Source organism: Gobio gobio (genome assembly GCF_949357685.1).
Source record: "Gobio gobio genome assembly, chromosome: 12".
NCBI lineage: Eukaryota > Metazoa > Chordata > Actinopteri > Cypriniformes > Gobionidae > Gobio > Gobio gobio.
In genome coordinates this window covers 31016805-31037657 of record NC_137105.1, presented here as the reverse complement: position 1 = coordinate 31037657, position 20853 = coordinate 31016805, and the positions used below count along the sequence as shown (strand labels likewise).

Genomic DNA, 20853 nt, shown 5'->3' with positions numbered 1-20853 from the left:
TGAAGGCAGCATATTATGCTCCAAAATCTCTATGTACTTTTCAGCATTAATGGTGCCTTCACAGAAGTGCAAGTTACCTTTGCCAAGGGCACTGACACAACCCCATACCATGACAGACCCTGGCTTTTGGACTTGTTGCTGGTAACAGTCTGAATGATCCTTTTCTTCTTTGGTCCGGAGCACACGGCGTCCATTTCTCCCCAAAAATACCTGAAATACTGATTCATCTGACCACAGTACACGTTTCCACTGTGTGATGGTCCATCCCAGATGCCTCCGAGCCCAGAGAAGTCGACGGCGCTTCTAGACACTGTTAACATAGGGCTTCCTTTTGGCACAGTACAGTTTTAACTGGCATTTGTGGATGTAACTACGTATTGTGGTCCTTGACAAAGGTTTGCCAAAGTAGTCCTGAGCCCATGTGGTGATATCGCTTATAGATGAATGACGATTCTTGATGCAGTGCCGCCTGAGGGATCGGAGATCACGGTTGTTCAGCTTAGGCTTGCGCCCTTGTCCTTTACGCACTGAAATTCCTCTAGATTCCTTGAATCTTTTAATTATGTTATGCACTGTTGAATGTGAAATATCCAAATTTCTTCCTATCTTTCTTTGAGGAACATTGTTTTTAAACATTTCAATAATTTTCTCACGTATTTGTTGGCAAACTGGCGATCCTCGGCCCATCTTTGCTCCTAAAGGATTAGACCTTTCTTGGATGCTGCTTTTGTACCAAATCATAATTACAATCTGTTTCAAATCACATCATTATTTAACCATTTTACCTCATTACTAGCCCTAAATTGCTCCTGTCCCAACTTTTTTTGAAATGTGTTGCAGGTCTGAATGACAGGAAAGGATGCATATTTACAAATGACATGAAGTTGACCAGACAAAACATGAAATATTTTGCGTACATATTGTCTGCAATGAAATACAAGTCAAAGTAAATTTTGAAATCACTTCTTTTTTCTTTTTTTTTTGCGTTTTCCATACTGTCCCAACTTTTTTTGATTTGGGGTTGTAACACCAATGATATTAAACCAATTTAAATACCAAAGTAAACATTTTTTTAAAAGCCTTTTATTGAAAAAAACTGTTTAACAACTTAATTTCTGCAATTGTATTACTAATTTAATTGAATTTAATTGATTAATTAATTATAAGTACTTTTTAAAATCATTACAAAATAATAATTAATTTCAAGTGAATGTAGTTGTCACCCAAGGATGAAGGTGGGCGAAGTAGACTCAAATATAACTTGATTTATTAACATAAAGAAAACTTAGGCCATGCACTAACAACGAAAACAAGTGAAACAGAGTGGCATGCACACACAATACTGGACCATAACTGTGAGTAACAGGAGAACTTAAAGGGTTAGTTCACCCAAAAATGAAAATTCTGTCATTAATTACTTACCCTCATGTCATTCGACACCCGTCAGACCTCCGTTCATCTTCGAAACAGAAATTAAGATATTTTAGTTGAAATCTGATGGCTCTGAAAGGCCTCCATTGGCTCAATGGCACGTAACACTCTCAAGACCCTTAAAAGGTACTAAAGACGTCGTTACAAAGTCCATCTCACTACAGTGGTTCACTATATAAGTCGTTATTTAGGGGGTTTTTTGCGCACAAAAAATATTGTCGCCGATTCATAAAGTTATTCTAGAACCACTGTAGTGAGATGGACTTTGTAACGACGTCTTTTATATGGTCTTTTCTCCAGATAAACACACGATTCATTTGAAAAGATTTGAGAAAGAGTATTGAGAGATTTGAGAGGCATTAGCAAAACAAATACTGCTGCTTTTCACAAAATATACGTGTCACAGTTGTGTGTAGGAATAGGCAGAGAACTCAGGAGATGCAATCCAAAACGTGTTTTAATAGTAACAAACTCAAAACAGGCAAACGGCAACAGCACAACATAGTATAACGGTGACCGGACAAAGAGTGTGTGAACAAGAGGGACTTAAATGGCAAACTGAAACGAGATAAAGACACAGCTGGGACAAATTAACTAATGAGGGTAACTATGGAAACAGACAAGTGGCGGGAAAACTAAGACAAAGCAACATGTGACAAATCAAAACACACAGAAAAGACCTAAGAAACAGACAGACATGTGACATTACTCGCCCCTCCCGGTAGGGGGTGCAGGCACCCTGGAGTCCTAGAGGTCAGAGGCAGGTGAACTGAGCCCTGACTGGCTGGGAAGCCTCTAGGGTGGTGCCAGAGCTCAGGAGACCAATGAGGCGCCAGGAGCTCGGGAGACCACGGAGGTGCCGGGAGTTCGGGAGACCACGAAGGTGCCGGGAGCTCGGGGGACCACAGAGGCACCGGGAGTTCAGGTTGCCATGGCGGTTCTGGAAGTTCAGGTTGCCATGGTGGTTCTGGGAGTTCAGGTTGCCATGGCGGCTCAGAGAGTTTAGGTGGCCATGGCGGCATAGAGAGTTCAAGGGGCCATGGCGGCTCAGGGAGTTCAGGTGGCCATGGCGGCATAGGGAGTTCAGGGAGCCATGACAGTTCAGACCTTTCAAGGTCGTCCTCTGTAAAGGGATAGCTCCAGGGAGTGGTCCTTATGCTCCAGGCATAGTAACTGGACAGCGGGAAGACCCATGTGACAGTACGTAATTACTCATCATACATTGTGATACATCCTGGTTCATTGGTCTGTTGGGTCAGATTGCTTTCTCACAAGAAAACTGTTCCAGAGTTTGTTCATGTGTTTAGAGTGTGATCTCGGACTGATTGTTTTGGTGTGGATCTGGGCGTGATTGCTGTGTTCATATATGCCTAAACGAACTGAGCTAAGGGAGAAAACGCACCAGGTCCTGTAACAAAAGCTCCAGATCTGAAAATGCTCAAGTGGGACCATCGTTAGATAACCTTACTCCACTGCTCCTGTTTGTCTGGCTCAACCAGACAATGGTGGGAGTGTAAATAGCCTTTGCCAACAAGGTGGGCTATTTGCTCTTAGTGTAAAGACACTCCATTAAAATTACTTTTCAACTTATGCCGCCCACACAGTACACAACTCTTCTTTTACTCTACATAACTGTCTGTTGTCAGTTCCAGTCAAAACATATCCCACTGCAGGCCTTGGATCACAGACACAGACAGGTCTAAACATTTAATCATCCAAATATCTTTCGGGCATCACACTGGAGCTTCTCATAGAATGCGTCTTTGAAAATTCACACATAGCGATTATCACTCACATGAACGAGCACCGATTTGCCTCCAATTTCGGGCTTGTGTCAGTAATGTTCATTAACTGTTGATGAGGGTATTATTCATATTCATATTGGGTAACATTTTCCCATTCATTTTCCCTATATAGGGATAAAAAAAAGAATTCCTTAAAGTGGTGAAAATCAAGTTTTTAACGTTGTTTGTCTATGCAGAGTTTTTAATATGATTTAAGACAGGGGTGTCCAAAGTCTGGCCCGCGGGCCAAATGCGGTCCGGGGATGAATTTCAAACGGCCCGCAGCTTGTCTATTAAAATAAATTATTTGTGGCCCTCTGCAAAAGTTTGGACACCCCTGCTTTAAGACAAACCATGTGCAAATGAATTAGTCAACACCATTGCTGAGTATTTTCCCCTTAAAACTGCTCAGTTTACATGGCACTGTTTTCAACTAAAAACTTAAAATTTTTAATGCGTTTTGGCCGTTCATTTATATGACAATGGCATTTTGGGGAGCCTGAAAATGCAAAATGCATGTTTTTGAAAACAATACTGTTATCGTCTCCGTGTAAACTACAAAAACTAATTTATGAAAACGGTGACATACTTGGCCGAGTGGATCAGGTATTTCGAGCTGGACGCAGGAACTTTCCCCAACTAGGGACTTTGGGGTTGTACTCTGTGTGTTTAGACAGCAGGGACCAGGGTCTAAATTAAGTTCTGGGTAAAAAGGTCCCCCTCAGAAAGTCCCTGCTCGAGAGGTAGTACATTTTCAGGAAGTTCAGGAACTTTCGGTGGTGGCACTTGGGTGCTGAACATGCTGATTGGTTGAGTCCACGCAGCATTCAACCACAATTTTTAAAAGTCTGTTGCGGTGTGTGCATTAAAAGTTGTTTGCTATTTGAATCGACAATGGAGTTAAAAAAATACAACCAATGGACCGACGATGAGATTAAGGCTTTATTAAGCTTATATGCGGAGGACGTAATCCAGTAGGAACTGGAAAGATGTGCGCAGTCCTACGTCACCGGACTAATTTGCCTAATCTTGACCGTACTTTTGACCGTGATGGAAACGCAGACAGCAACAGGTCTGAGGGGAAAAAAACTTCCTGGGACAAATTGTTCTGGGTAATTTTGGTAGAAACACGGCTTAATTGTGCGCTTTGCTTGCCGTGACTAATTGGTGGAATTTTCTGTACAGCATTGTGGGTAATGTAGTTTTATCAAGGAATTCTACTGTTAGGAATTATTTTTAAAATAATTTGAAATAATGTGAACAAATGGGTTCAACAAAAGCATATAACATCGATAAACAACCTCAGAGCTCAAAACAGGTCCACCATTAAAGGTTAAAGTTTAAAGTTATTGTAAAAAATGTCCCTATGGAGAAAACGAAAGTCATTTTTACTTATGGAACTGTGCACTGTGAACTGCAATACATACTCATACATCAGTATGTGATTTATGGGAGGAAGTTTTGAAGGGTTCCTGCCCAGTGCACCTGTTGCATATCAGAATCACAAACAGAGATGACTTAATGCATTCAATACATGAAAGTGTTCATTTTCTAAAAGTGTAGGAATCTAATTCTGATCATGTGACTGTATTAACTTGACATTTCCCAGTTCTATATAGACATTCAAGCATTTGAAAATGTCCAGTTTGAACTGAGCTCCACAAACTAAACCAGAACTTCATAAAATGTATACGTTCTTTCTCCTACAATGTGGCTTCATTCTGTGGATGCAACATTGGCTCATTTATTGGCCTGCTGAAGGTAGGTTTTGGAGAGATGCTGAGGTTCCTGTGCATTCCTGAGAGGGAATGTGGTTTTAAGCTGTGACTCACTTCAAACCACAGTGCAGCAAACTCGCGACTCATTCTTCTGGTTTGACTCATAATAGTATATATAAGAGAATCCATTGCTCATTCTAACTAAAATATAAAAGCCTGTGACGGGTTTGTTCGTTTTCCAGGGAATTGTTGTTGAAGCTCTGTAATTATATGGGAAGAGTTCCATGGTTAAGGGATCTTGTAATATTCTCTCTTTCCCATAAACGTTTGTCTTTGGCTGTGTGTGTTCCATAACACACTTTTTCAGTTCTTCCCGATGTAAAATTCCCTCTGTCTAGGCATAGGAACGATTATGGTTCCAATTCCAAATTCACTCCATATCAACATCACTGAATCAACCAAAATACATTATTTTATACCAACAAAACTAAATTGTATTATTTAAATCAGGTTAATTTGACTTGTTATTAAACATTCCATACTTAGTTTTTTTTTTTCAGTTTCATTGCAGCCTCTTATGAGGCTTAAGTATACACGATTTTTAAAGTTTTTTTGACCAATTTTTTAAAAAGGTCCACATCCAAAGAGTCATTCATTCAGAAATCAGACCATGGTTGCTCTGTGTGTTTTTTTCTTGTGAGGGCAACAAAATTATGTCAGTTTATTGCGTTTTCTTATTTTGTCTTTCTTTTCACAATCAATAGTTCAAAGGGATTGTTCATCCAAAAATGTTAATTACCCCATGATTTACTCACCCTCTTGCCTGGTCTTACCAGACTTGTACATTTCATTTGTACAGAGAATCTGGCCACTCTCCATTGACAAGCGTTTACTTCCTTGATGGCGTGTTCTCTGTTGAAATTTAAAACTATTGGATCTGCCAAGAGCCACTCTGGATCTGCCATAACCAATCACTAACGTTTGGTCGCCTTTCTTTCTCACATGGAAGTCCGTACAAATAAATGTGCAGCCACCTCAGTGATAAAACCTTGTGCATTCGGATTGTGATTTATTCACGGTGGAGGGGAGAGTTTTGTGATCGGGAACGCGCTGCTCACATGGTCCGTAACATGATTGTATACGGTAAATAAAATATCATATGCTTGGGATAAGAATAAATGCTGCCGTAAATAACGGCCCAATTCAAATGTTTACGTGCTTTTCTTCCTTTTATTTTTTGAGCGGTGATGAAATATATTGCTCTTGAAAATACTTGCCAGCATTTAAAGAAATACAAGTCTAGAACAGCGAAGTGCAACCTTACGGTGCTTTGCAGTGGTCAAAAAGGATATTATAATGCTTGGAAGAGCCAGGACATTTTTTAATACAACTCTGGCTCACGCCAGCGGTCCCGGATACAGCCGTGACGCCGTCCGAGAACTTCTCTGTTTTTCGGATGGACAGAACAGCCGAGACCGGGAAATCTAAAGGCGGTGGAGTGTGTTTCATGATAAACAAGAAATGGTGCGATCCTAGGAACATCTCCATTCTTTCGCGATCCTGCTCGCCTCACTTGGAACATTTAACTATCATTTGCCGGCCTTTCTACCTGCCGAGGGAGTTTTCCTCGGTCATCGCCACTGCCGTTTATATTCCACCACAGGCAGACACGGGGCTGGCTTTATCTGCCCTCCATGATGTGACCAGCGGCTTCATAAACAAACACCCCGACGCTGCTTTCATCGTCGCGGGTGATTTTAACAAAGCAAACCTAAAGAAAGTATTGCCAAACTTTCACCAGCATGTCTCCTGTCCCACACGAGGAGCAAACACACTGGATCATTGCTACTCTCCGTTTAAGAACGCCTACAAAGCTCGGTCACAGCCAGCTTTTGGCAAATCGGACCATGCCGCCATTTTCCTAACACCGGAATATAAACAAAGGCTCGTTCAAGAGCCCCCGGTGAGGAGGGAAGTCAAACGCTGGTCATCCCATTCAGAGATCACGCTACAGGCAGCTCTTGATGACGTCGACTGGGACATGTTCCGCGCGAGTTCTGAAGACGTCAGCGAGTTCACAGAAGTGGCGCTCTGCTTTATCAACACACTGACAGAGCAAGCCACACAAACATTAACTATAACGTCCTTCCCTAATCAGAAACCGTGGGTGGACAGTTCAATTCGCACTGCAGTAAACTCGCGCACTACCGCTTACAATGCCGGTCTCCTAACGGGGGATATGAGGGAGTACAAAGCTTCATGTTACGCCCTCCGGCGCGCCGTTAAAGCCGCAAAACTCCGCTATAAAGACCGAGTGGAATCTCATTTCCAACTCAACGACTCCCGGCGGATGTGGCAGGGACTGAGGACCATCTGTGCTTTTGGAACTAAATCCTCTGCAGAGGTGAGAGCTGATCCGTTGCTGGTGAACGAGTTAAACTCTTTCTACGCTCGCTTTGATGGTAATCGCGGCAGCGCGACTCCGGCGAGTGACGCGTCAGAGAGAGTCCCTCAGAGCAGCAACGGTCACGTGATCTCTGTCTCGGAGGACGAGGTTCGGAGGGCACTCAAACGTGTGGATATCGGGAAAGCTGCTGGGCCGGATGGTATTTCAGGTCGTGTTCTGCGGTCCTGTGCTGATCAGCTCGCAGGGCTCTTTACATCCATATTTAACGAGTCCCTTGCTACATCTGTTGTCCCCACCTCCTTCAAACGATCCTCCATCATCCCTGTACCTAAGATCAGTAAACCCTCTTGCCTAAATGACTATCGTCCAGTGGCTCTCACATCTTTAGTCATGAAGGTCTTTGAGAGACTCATTAAAAACAACATTTGCTCCTCCATTCCTGACACTTTGGACCCTCTTCAGTTTGCCTATCGTCCCAATAGATCGACTGAAGATGCCATTTCTCACGTCCTTCACTCCTGCCTCACTCACATCGACAGCAAAAGTGGGAACTATGTCAGGCTGCTATTTATTGACTATAGCTCAGCCTTTAACACCATAGTTCCCATTAAGCTAACACACAAACTCCTGGATCTAGGCCTGAATTCTTCTCTCTGCCTCTGGATTGAAGATTTCCTCACTGGCAGACCCCAGGCGGTGAGAGTAGGCCAGTTCACCTCCACCTCCATCACCCTGAGTGTTGGAGCTCCACAGGGCTGTGTGCTGAGTCCCCTGCTCTACTCTCTCTACACCCATGACTGTTTGTCCACACACAGCTCCACCTCGATCATCAAGTTTGCTGATGATACTGTTGTCCTGGGTCTCATCTCCAACAACAATGAGACGGCATACTTGGACGAAGTGGAGCAACTGACATCATGGTGCCAGGACAACTGTCTCTCTCTGAATGTTAACAAGACCAAAGAACTGATTGTGGACTTCAGGAAGAGACAGCATCGGTCATACTCCCCTCTCATGATCAGCGGGACACCGGTAGAGAGAGTGAGCAGCTTCAAATACCTGGGTGTGAACATCTCCGAGGATCTGACCTGGACTACACACATCCAGACACAGGTGAAAAAAGCCAGGCAAAGACTGTACCACCTGCGCCAGCTGAGGAAATTCAGGGTTTCACCAGCCATCCTGAAAACTTTCTATCGAGGGGCGATAGAAAGTGTCCTGACTCAGTGCATCACAGCGTGGTACGGGAACAGCACCAGTCACGACTGCAAAGCCCTGCAAAGAGTGGTGCGCTTATCCGAGCGCATCTCAGGCTCAGCTCTCCCGTCTCTGCAGGACATCTACACCAAACGCTGCAGAGGTAGAGCTACCAAAATCATCAGAGACATAAATCACCCTGCAAACTCTCACTTCACCCTGCTGCCATCTGGTAAGCGCTTCCGTAGCCTGATGGCAAAGACTGAAAGACTCAGGAGGAGTTTCTTCCCCCAGGCCATCAGACTCCTGAACTCAGTCACGTGACTTCACTTCACCCCGCACACGCATAAACATCCAGTTTAAACATTAACATTCACATACTGCCATTGCACTGCACTTTACGTTCCTATTGTTACTGTGTAACAACCTGTAATAAACCTGTTTGCACATCATACTCCTGTTTGCACATTATACTCCGATTTGCAATTATACCTATTGCATGCACATCATACTTCTCTATATATAAATATATATATATATATATATTTTATGTTAACCACTTATTTTTAAGTCTACAGTTTATCTCACTTATCATATCCACTTACTTTATATTTTATATTTTTATTTTATTTTTTTATTTTTATCTTATTTCCTATTTTTATCTTACTTGATTTATTTATAACTCTACTTATGTTAATACTTTTTATTCTAATTTTATTCTATTTCTATTTTAATTTCCCTTGTGTTCTTGTAACTGTTATTTGCACTGTCCATGGAGCGGACCTGTTTACATTTCACTGCCAGTTGTATATTGTGTATATAACTGTGTATGTGACAAATAAAACTCTTGAATCTTGAATTGTATTCCTCTGAAAGAAGAATGTCATATACAACTAGGATGGCTTGAGGGTGATCATGGGGTCATTTTCATTTTTGGTTGAACTAGCCCTTTAAGGCTTTAAAAAAACATTCCAAACACAGTGATATGCACAAGAATCTTCTATGTACATACAAAATAGTTTAGATATACACAATTGGAAAAGTAATTTACACAAGAGAGGAATTTCTTCAGTACAAAGGTTTCTTGTGTGGAAGTCTCTGAATATAAGTAAATAAGAACCAGTTTTTGATCTCCACTCTTCTGAGACCTTTATTAAACTTCCCTAACAACAATTCCTTTAATCTGTCTTCAAATCCCACTGAGCAAACTTCAATCTTCCTTTATCCTCTGTGTCAATAAGGCTCATCATGAGTTTCTTTCTGCCTCGGTGGAGTAAAAAATGAATAATAATGCTGATTGGCTATCTACTGCGGGCGGTTTGTGTCCCATGAGGTCTCTGATGTTGTTTCCATTGCATGATATGATTATACGTCTCTTTGCTCTTGAGGTGTCTGATTCTCGGGCCCCTCGGCTATATGATTCTGTGTGCTGTGACCGATTGCTATTACCAGTAACAAGGTGTGCAAGATGTGAAATGTTGCACTCAGATTTCAGTGCGGGCAAAACCAGCGGGGAGGCCATGGTAATAGTGTTGTGGGTAATGGTGTTTGTGTGATCAGCGAACACTGCTAGGGCTGCAGGCTAGGACAAAACACACGTGTGTCTGTGTGAATGAGGACGACCCTCTAAACAGACATTGACCTTGACGGAAAGAGAAATGCAAAGGCAGATATAACAATAGACCATTCCCAGCAAAAGACTTAACCAGTCAAGCATGGACAACATGCGCCCTTATAGTCTGGCTGGCTGACTGGGTTTGAATCTCTGTGAGAGGTCAAAGTGTTTCAAGATACAAAATTTTTGCATAATCACTGCCATATATCCCACAACCCTGTGTACATGTTTTAAAAATAGTTTAAATCTCACTTGTTGTGAATGTGTTGTTGACCATTATGACAGCAATGCAGTTTCATTAACATTCTTAAATTTGGTTTTGGACAAAACAGTCTGCAAGTTGTTTGAGAGAGCTTAAAGTGTCTTGTAGAAATTGAAATCAGGCTTCTCTTGTTAACACATTAGATATCTTAATATGTGTTTACGAAGACATGTGGATTGTTCCGTCTCTACACAGCCAGCCTTTAAGAACGCTAAACATTAAAGGAATAGATCACACCATATGCTTTTCTTGCTTCCACTGACGACAAAGGAAAATTTTTAAAGAATATTGATGCTGTTTTTTCAATAAAATAATCGTATGTATTTACGAAGAGTTTTAATGCTGTTGATGCTATTTAAGTCTTCAATAGCATTGCGTAAGAAAATATTGCTTTAAAACAGCAAATGCTGTTGTTTTGGTCCAGCTCAAACAAAAAAGTAAAAGATAAAAAGAAGAAAAAAAGGTGGTTTGAGGTGTGCTATCAAGTTATTAACATATTTCCAATAGCCTATTTTTAATTTGTACCATTTATCTTATTTCGCAATTAAAGTCTTTTCTTCCCTATTGTGACGTCCCGAGTGAAACAGCAGGCTTGTTCGACTTCATGCAGCCATGCGCAGACCGATCGGTGGCTGACTTTAAGTAGTGCATGCCGGTTAGAAATTGTGTCCGACTTTGGGGCAGCGGCGACGCCACGTGACTGTGACGTATGCCATCAAAATGACGCGTGAGCGTTTCGAGAGCAGCCGGCTGGTTCATTCGGCGCAGCCTCTTCAGAGCGACTGTACGAGCTCTGATGACGACACGGCTGTTTCACGATTGGCCGGATTCACTGCATGACAACGAGCATGTGCGTTTCGTGTTAATTCTAAAACCTTCAGCTCCACTAATGCTCAAAAATATTCTTTTTTTATAACAGTAAATTGTAAGTCACAATGTTATACTGTGTCATGTTTATCAAAACAAAACTGATAAAAAAACGTAGACTCCACTTCATTGATAGTTCACTAATGTTGAACTTTATTCTTGAACAAACAGACGCTGTATTAAGCAGTACATAAAATATTACATGACAATATCTCTGAAACATATGTATTATATTGCATTTATTTAACTTCATCTGTGATAAAATATGCAAGCACAGCGCGAGAGTCACTACGGGAAATAGAATGTGTCCAACTTCACATCTCCGTTTGCAGCTCCCCGCCTGCACGCGGCTACTCTCGCCGATCGGTTGCATCCAGCTGCAACCGATGTCGAACACACCTAGTTTCTTGAACAAGAAAAAACGTAGGGCTTGACGTGATTTTCTCCATAGGGAATTGATTGAATTGTTGGATTGTGGTGTGATGTCATGTGAGTGACAGGTTGTCCCGCCTTTGCGCCAGTAAACACGTCATCAGAAAAGAGATGTGGCTGTAAGAGATTTTGATTGGTACATGATTAAATCAGGCACATGATTTAAAAAAAAATATGTACAGTGCACGAATAAATAATTTATAATAAGTACTGCAATATTGCATAAAAAATGTCAATTGATTTCATGGTGACTTTATATGGCAGTAGCCTAATCCATCTCGGACCACTACAAATCAAATTGACTAGCTCAAATGTTCGAAAGAAACATTATAATCATTTGAGATCAGTCTGATTTTGTCAATCTGTTCATCAGATTCATTGAAAAGTTACGCATTCATTGAAAAATAATGAATATAATAAAATAGAAAACAATAAAGCTTGTTAATAAGTTAATAATATCAACAGGAATGCGAATAACAACTCAATGTTATTCAGTGGGCTGTTTTAGAGAGAGTTTGGAGAGGGTGGAGGTGTGGTTTCAGCGCGCGCTTTGGCTCATGATGGTCAGTTGGCGTTCTGCGCTCGAGGAGGGAACGACGTGTCCTGGAAGATGAAGGCATATTGAAGGATTTTGTTTTCTAAAGATAATATTGTCTAATGACAATGATTAATGACCAGTAGTTGTCTTCATTTCAGCTGCGGTGAGTGGCTAACTTTTGTTTATCTTTCTGCAATGTGTTTGATCTTTGGTTCAGCGTAAAGGCTGTGCAATTTAAAATTGAAACTGTCAAAGTTGAGCGTACAACACTTTTATACTACGCACATTTGTTGTTGTCGTCGTCGTCGAAAATAGATGATATTTCAGTTTGTATATCATCTGGATACGTATACCTACTGCTAGATGTATCAGAGCATGATGGCACAATAAGTATGAAACAGTAACTTACGCGTCAGGCTTCATAGGACCGTGTAAATGTAGCATCATTGTTAGACACCCATAGGCTACATAATCATTTTGCCACAGACCTCTCTCTCTCAGTTTATTATTATTATATAGGCTATACAAACAATACTGTGCTCTTTTTCCTGTTTCTTCTTTTACTCTGTTGCTCTGAGAATAGTATTGCACAGCAATAATACAGTGGCCCCAAAATATGTGGACACTTAAGTCAAAAAGTATAATGAAACGGATTTCAAACAAGAAGAAAGAAAAAAAGAAAAAAAAAAACGTGACGTGACTTGATTTTGTCCAAAATGGATGTTTGTGGCTTGCTATTGGTCAGTCTCATGTGAGTGACAGGTTGTCCTGCCCTGGCACCAGCAAACACATCATCAGAGAAGGGATGAGATGTTGCTGCAAGAGAGATAATGAAATGAGATATTAAAGATGAGGGCACATTAATTGTTTAAACAATGATGTGCTGCTTGAATAAATAATTTATAATAAATAATGCAATACTCCATAAAAATAAGAACTGTCAATTTTGATTTGATGGTGACTTTAAATGTTCTGTTCCTTTGAGCATCCTGACCAGCACAACATAGCAACTATTATGTGTAAGATTGGGGTGGGACTGTGTGCTTGCCCAGCCACTGGCCAAAGGGAGTGTTTGGAAACATCTTGTCAGTCAAATTTGGTTTCCACTAAATTTGATGAAAAACCTTTCTACCGTTGATAAAATTACAATCTGTAGATATGCAGGAAGAGTATTGAGAGCGCGGATTAAAATGTTATAGGTCCTCTCCCAATTGCCTCAGTATTGAATACAATGATGTTAATGAGATTTTTCTCCCATTTGTTTTAATGATAGCTAGTTAAGGTCTAAGAGCAGTATAATGTCTACCAATGGCCAATTTAACAGTGGCCTTAAGTTAATAGGACAAACCTATTAATGATTTACACTGCGCGAAATCCACCACATGTTGCCCCATAAGAGTCCTCATGCGTCTTTATTGTGTCTTCAAGAGCCTTATCCACCCCCATCCACAGCCTGTGTGTGCTTCTTTGTTGTCGCCACCTCATAGTGTTTGCTACGGATCTCGAGATCTCAAAGAGCATCCAGAGACCAGCTGGATTCCCAGAGTGCAGCTAAGGTGAATGGGGCTCAAAGCATCAGCTGCAGGCAAATAAAGCCTTGGATTTGGTAGAGTGAGCGTCTTCAGCAGCAGCAGCAGAAGGTTTATACCAGAGTGGCTCTGTCATGGAAACACTACCCCATAATCACCACCACACACTCCTCCAGCATCCAACCAAACCGGCTTTTTGATCTGAGCGGCCACATCATAATGGAATGCGCACGCTGATATATAATGAGCTGTAATTGGAGTTTTGCCTAAGACAGTGTGCATCTGAAATACTATATTTGGCTTTCTCATCCAAAAATGTTTAGTCTGCCTAACTAAACTTAACTGTCTGTGATGTTTTTAGTCCTAAAGGTTAAAAGGATGTGAAAAGATGGTGACCAGGGGCTGTCAGGTTCCATAAACATAGCATAAATATACGACTTTTGCACGTTATTCCAAGTGTTCTGAAGTCATATGGTAGCTTTGTTTAAGGAACAGATTGATTAAAGTAGTTTGCCTTACCTAAACGATCTCCTTACCTTAGCCTGATTCACTGATCAATGGTAAGCTTGTAATAATGTGTTATAATTTGAGTGGTACTGGTAGCTTTGTGCAGGGAATTCGAGCATGGTGCCGTTTGTCTTTGCGTCATTATTAGGGGTGTGAGAGATTAAAATGTGACGAGTTTTCTCGTCGAGGTCTCGTGTCATATTGTCATGACGGAGTGTGGGGGTGAAGTTAGGATAGAATATGCAAGCGCTACGTTTACACCGATCACGTGACAATAAGACTGACAGTACCGTGGCGGAGGATTCATTGCGCAAACGAAGAGTCAGACAAATGTCTTATCTTGTAAAATGCGCATTCAGCACCAACACTCCCTATTCACAAAATCGCGAAAGTGAAAGTAAACCTGAGCGCGCATTCAAACGCGATTTCAATACTTAACGCTGTTTGAAAGCGACTCCCTGAGGCATGCGAATATCTCCCAAGATGAAAACTATCTTAGGCTGGGCTGTGTAGTTGTAACCATGTCTTAGCGCTGTATCATGCTTGAAGAAAAATTTGGTCTCTATTTGCACTTTGAATATTGAGATGGTTGCACTTATCGTTTGCACTTAATATCTATGATAAATTTGTTCAGTTAGGAGGTCAAGCATTGTAGAATCTCATAAATCATGTGCAAAAGTGAAAGTAAACCCGAGCACGATTTCAAATACTTACGCTGTTTGAAAGCGACTCCCTGAGGCATGCGAATATCTCCCAATATGAAAACTATCTTAGGCTGGGCTGTGTAGTTGTAACCATATCTTAGCACTGTATCATGCTTGAAGACAAATTTGGTCTCTATTTGCACTTTGAATATTGAGATGGTTGCACTTTACATTTACATTTACATTTATGCATTTGGCAGACGCTTTTATCCAAAGCGACTTACATTGCATTCAAGGTACACATTTTACATTTTGTCAATTCTTGCTTTCCCTGGGAATCGAACCCATGACCTTGGCGTTGCTAGCGCAATGCTCTACTGTTTGAGCTATAGGAAAACTTATTGTTCGCACTTAATATCTATGATACATTTGTGGAAAGGAGATCAGTTAGGAGGTCAAACGTTGTAGAATCTCATAAATCATCTGCAGTTCTAAGGTCTGGAGAGACAATCATACAGGAAACATGATAATTCATACTCAGAAAGTAGAACCGAAATGACATTCATTACAAGATGATGAGTTACTTAAAACATTTCAAAATGCACCTGCAAACGATTTTTCTAGTCATGTATTTCGTCATTGAGGATTTATAAAATACTGTGTAAAAATCTCGACTCGTTCTCGTGAACACGATCTTGTGTCTCGTCTCGTGAGCTAAGGGTCTCGTCACACCCCTAGTCATTTCTTCACATCTGTAGTATACATAAAGAAGGAGTCCGGCTAGTAGGCTATCGCATGTGAGGAGGCTGCAGGTGGCGGATCATTTGTAGCTGGAATAATTCAACTTATCATTTTGATGGAGCAGCTTTAAGCCAAGTATGACATCAGTGAACGTCATTGGTTCTGGCGTGAATTTAACTGATCGCGATGCATTCTCATTTCCCTTTTTGCCTATACACTAAATTTAGTGCTGACAAGCGGTTTGATTCCATCTCTTGATTGTGACAAATTAGCTCTGTTGTTTGATTTCAATTGAGCGTAAGCGCCAGGTAGCTGACCCTGGACATCTGACAGACTGGCAGCAGCGTGCCAAGTTTACTCAGTGACGCTAATGCACCTGATAATTGTTGGTAAATTGTAAGCACATGGAGCTGCAGTGTAGAAACTTAATGCTGAGGTTGGTCTAATGTTTCATTGGTTGAATTGTGTCCAGGCATCATTTAGGCTTGTAATGTCTTTGTGTATCAGATCTCCATCCAATGTTTTAGTCAACAAGCCAATGTGTTCCAGTGAGTGTCAACCATGCAAGCTCAGTGCATGGTAATGATTATTACTGTTTCAAAAAGGACCTTGCTAGTTACGCATGCGCTGTCTGCTAATGCTTTTAGTCCCAGATTTTACATTGGACATCGATTGGCAACCCAAAGTACCAAAATCGTAACAAAAAAAGTAACAAAAATGATTTATTTTGCTATCCTAAACATGCATGCTTATATAAATATTTGTATTAGCATTTAATATTCTTTCCCTGCTGTCCACGACCCTATCAGAACAGACATGCGGCTGTTTTTGATTCATACACCACCAGTTGAGGGCCACTCTGCCAGTTACATCTGTCCCAATGAACAGAAAATACTTGAAAGGTCAGGAATAACCATGTTAGCATTCTATTTAAATTTATAACAGGATTATGTTGGTATATCTTGTTTGTTTGTATAATGCGGCATACTTTGCTGACCTTTTGAGATGCATAGTTCATGCCGCCCTTCCGTTCGAATACTAATGAAGCATTGTGAGCTCTCAGCTGCAAAGGTCAAATTACAGTTATCGCAAGGGCAGTGGGTTTTATTGTCGCTGTCTTATTGATTTTATAGAACAAAAACGCCTAATTAGTCAGATTTTGGGCAAGATTGCATTTTGTAGAGGAGAAACCTTGATGATGTCCCTTGTGAAGAAGAATTACACTTTAGCATACTTTTATAGACTTATTATAGAAGTAATATATTATAATATACTCAAGTGCTAAATGTATGTAATGTTAACTTAACTGCATATTAATTGAAATTGAATCAAGAACTTCAGTGTGCTTTTTGACCCAATTAAGTGTGTCTTTATATGTAATTTCATAATTACTTCTATTGTCTTTGAAGTATGGTTAAAATGCTGAATGTACTGAAAAACATTTATCTTATGATCATGTATATACATATATTTGTAATTGCACATTTCTTATGATGATGATGCTATTTAGTACATTTTAGAATATGTTTGCTTTAAATCAAAGTAAATATAGAATAACACTCCATACAATCAAATACTTCACAACACTCGTCAAAATAAATGTAGGCCTACTTCTTTAAAGCATGACAAAAGTTAATATTGGTAACACTTTAGTTTAGGTCCAATTCTCACTATTAACTACACTGAAAAAAATGATTCTTTGAATTTACAAAAAAAAAAATTATCGTAAGTGGTCGCAATCAATTTATTTTATCACATGCAATTCCCATAAAACCAATTAATTTTTTTAAATTAAAATCAAAAAACTAAATTTAAATTATTTAAACGAGCACAAATTAATTATGCTTAATTTAATCGGGCCATAATAATTTTTTTCAGTGTAGTTGCTTATTAGCATGCTTATTACTAGGATATTGCCTGTTTGTTAGTACTTATAAAGCACATAGTAATGCCTTATTCATGACCATATTCTACACCCCTTAATCATACCCAATGCTTACTAACTATTAATAAGAAGTAATTATGAGTTTATCGAGGCAAAAGTTAGAGTCATAGTTAGATAGTGAGATAGCTATTAGTGAGAATTGGACCCTGATCTAAAGTGTGACCAGGTTATTAAAACAATGATTTAAAGTGTACTATAAAGAAAAAAAATTACATTATTACAAAGTGCCCTTTTTAAAAGTGTACTTAAGTGTGTTAAGAAACAATGGGTTATACTTTATTTTACGGTGTCATTGTTACAGTGTAATCATATAGCCTATGTAAGTACTGAGTAATATTAATTAACCACATTTACTTACTATAGGGTTAGGGTAGGATTAGGGTTTGGTTGAGGGTTAGTTGCATGTAGTTATGCATAATTTACTGTTATTGCTATGGTAAGTACATATAACATAAAGGACACTAAAACAAAGTGTTACCAAACAATGTCATGAAAGTGTATTCTCTTTAAGTATACCTAAGTGACCTTTTATTTCATCAATATATTATCTGCAAGAACAGTTTTTAAAAGTATACTTTTTACATACAATTGAAATTTAAATGTAAATGTTTCGATAAATCACATTATAAAAACAAAACAAACAAAGAACTGTTTTTCAGGGTACAAGCAGCGGAACCATTCAAATCACTCAATTATTGATGATACGTAAAAACGAAAAAGGCTGACATGTTAGATTTGGTAAGAAGTAAAATGTTTCTTCTACTGTACAAAGTAATACTTTAACTTTTTTCTCATTGTATCTCATTGTTTTCTCTTTGTCTCATGTAAGGAGGCCTTTGTTATAATCCATTACAGTTACTGTTCTTCACAATAGTATAAAATTGAAAACTAAATTCAACAACAACAATTTTAGTCCGTAATATTTGACTTGCCCTGTTTGATGCGTTCCGTTTGATTGTCATTCACGCACACTCTCTATGAAGTATTTGAAATTTAGCAGCAACTCGCTGTTAGGATGAGCTGTTTTGTGGAATTTAAATACTTGACTTTTATATGTAAGACAATAACATTTATGTTATTATATGTAAAGAAAATATCAGTAAAATGTTTTGTGCACTTTTTCCACAGCAGCTCGATTTGTGGCCTATGAAATTAAAATTTTAAATAGACAATGCATAATTTATAGATTTTTTTTGTTTCGTTTTTTTTTTTTGAGGCAACATTTATTTTGTTGATGTGTGGATAATTAACTTACTGGTTAGACTGAATTGCCAAATGTCCATCAAACAAACATATGGCTTTTTGTGTGTTTTCTGAGTTAGCCAGCTGTTTATGTTTGTTTTGCTTTGGAAAAGTTAATTAGTGCCATGCCGCTTAACTTTTATCAGAGAAAACAAGAGAGGAGAGTAACAGAGAGAGAATAAAGACTGGACCTGCGTCACGTGTCTCTCCTGTTTTCATTTTTCCACTGCTAGTCATTGCGGGCTCTCAGCCCTAATCCACCCTCTAAAGTGCCTTGATGTCTTTGTGCTGTGGGCTGGAAGAAGGACCCTCTGTTCCTGGCTGTCTGAACTGCTGCCGTATGGAATTTTCACTGGATTTTCTCCCTAATTAACCCCCATTTTCATGTGCAGAGACCCACTTTTTTGTGATGGAGGAATGCGATAGGCATTGGTACTTTTTGAGTTCTGTTGTTTTTTGCTAAGCCTGGCTCAATCTCAACATTAGGCCGCTTGTTGGAGCCCAGCAGAAGCATGTAATTGCACAAAGGCCATGGAGACGATACAACACTGGAGTAGGCGTGATAACATCTTCACAGCTTATTTTAGCCCAGCTCAACTCAATTAGTGTCACCACATGCCCTCGGACCAGCGCTGCCAAAATTTATAGAGGCCTGTTCTAAGAACAGACTGGCTTTTCAAACTTGTGACTGAAAATTTGGATAATTGAGTTGAGTGCCTTATGATCTTTGAAATCTGAATTGATGTTTGCACATTACATGCAATACATCTTAAACTAGATTTGCATTTCCTGGAAGGAATGCGTTTCCTGTGGGTCCTTAATGTTAAATACATAAAACATTTCAAAAATGCATATTGTAAGGCTGAAAACCGTCTGAAATGTTGTAAATAGTATAAAAATGGTCTTTAGGCCCTGTCCACCAAAGCATTTTTGCCCCAAGGCCAGCGTAATTTTTCAATTGTTTTCAATAGGAGCGCCATGTTCTACAAACGGCAGCAGTGTGACGAGGTGCTGTTTTAAGATGAACGCTTGCCATTTTTTCCGACAGTGAAAGTTGAAAAATGTTCAATTTTGGCAAAAAATCCACACTGATCACTGTCACTTTTTACCTCATCCGTCCAATCACAGTGTAGTAGGAGGGGTGGGACAAAAACCACAGCAACTAACCACCACATCCTGCTTGTACAATAGTGTACAGTTGACAACAAGAAGCACAACAAATTTCAAATTTTCTGAAGAGATTTGATCACTTTGTATAACAAAAGCCGCATTTCCACAGCAGGAACTTTCCCCAGGAACTAGGGACTTTGGGGTGGTACTCGCTGTGTTTCAACCGCAGGAACTGGGGTCTAAATAAAGTTCCGGTTAAAGATTTTCCCCTCAAAACAGCCTTGCTTGCAAGGTAGTACTTTTTCAAAGTTCAGGAACTTTCGGGGGTGGGACTTGGCTGCTGAACATGCTGATTGGTTGAGCTCACGCAGCATTTTACTTCAACCTAAAAGTCTGTTGCAGTGCGCGCAGTAAGAGTTGCTTGCCATTCTAATCAACAATGGATTTTAAAAAATGCGACAGATGGACCGAGGAAAGCTCAAACGTGCAGCGTAACACGATAATCAACCTCATTGGTTCTTGAGGAAGCTCAAATGTGCTGCGTAACACACAAGAATGAACCTCATTGGTTCTTGACGAAGCTCAAATGTGCTGCGTAACACACAAGAATGAACCTCATTGGTTCTTGAGGAAGCTCAAATGTGCAGCGTAATACGATAATCAACCTCATTGGTTCTTGAGGAAGCTCAAACATGCTGCGTAACACAAGAATGAACCTCATTGGTTCTAGTGGAAGCTCAAACGTGCTGCGTAACACGAGAATGAACCTCATTGATTCTCGCATGTCAAGCAAACATGCTTAAGTTTCCTTTTACCATATCTGATGTGTGTCAATTAATGTTTATATGTAAATAAAAGCCTAAACAAAATCTTTTCATCATATA

At 39.9% G+C, this 20853-nt stretch overlaps 1 protein-coding gene across 2 annotated transcripts in view; it reads left to right on the top strand.

Moving 5' to 3' along the window:
* The first annotated feature begins 12276 nt into the window (after nucleotides 1–12276).
* Nucleotides 12277–20853, top strand: part of tiam2b (TIAM Rac1 associated GEF 2b) — a 51108-nt gene continuing 42531 nt past the window's right edge. Inside the window, exon 1 of one of the 2 annotated variants that reach the window (XM_079831568.1) lies at nucleotides 12277–12414. The gene's annotated coding sequence lies outside the window, so the exon portion shown is untranslated. The remainder of the gene's footprint in view (nucleotides 12415–20853) is intronic. The other variant, XM_079831569.1, reaches the window with a different exon arrangement.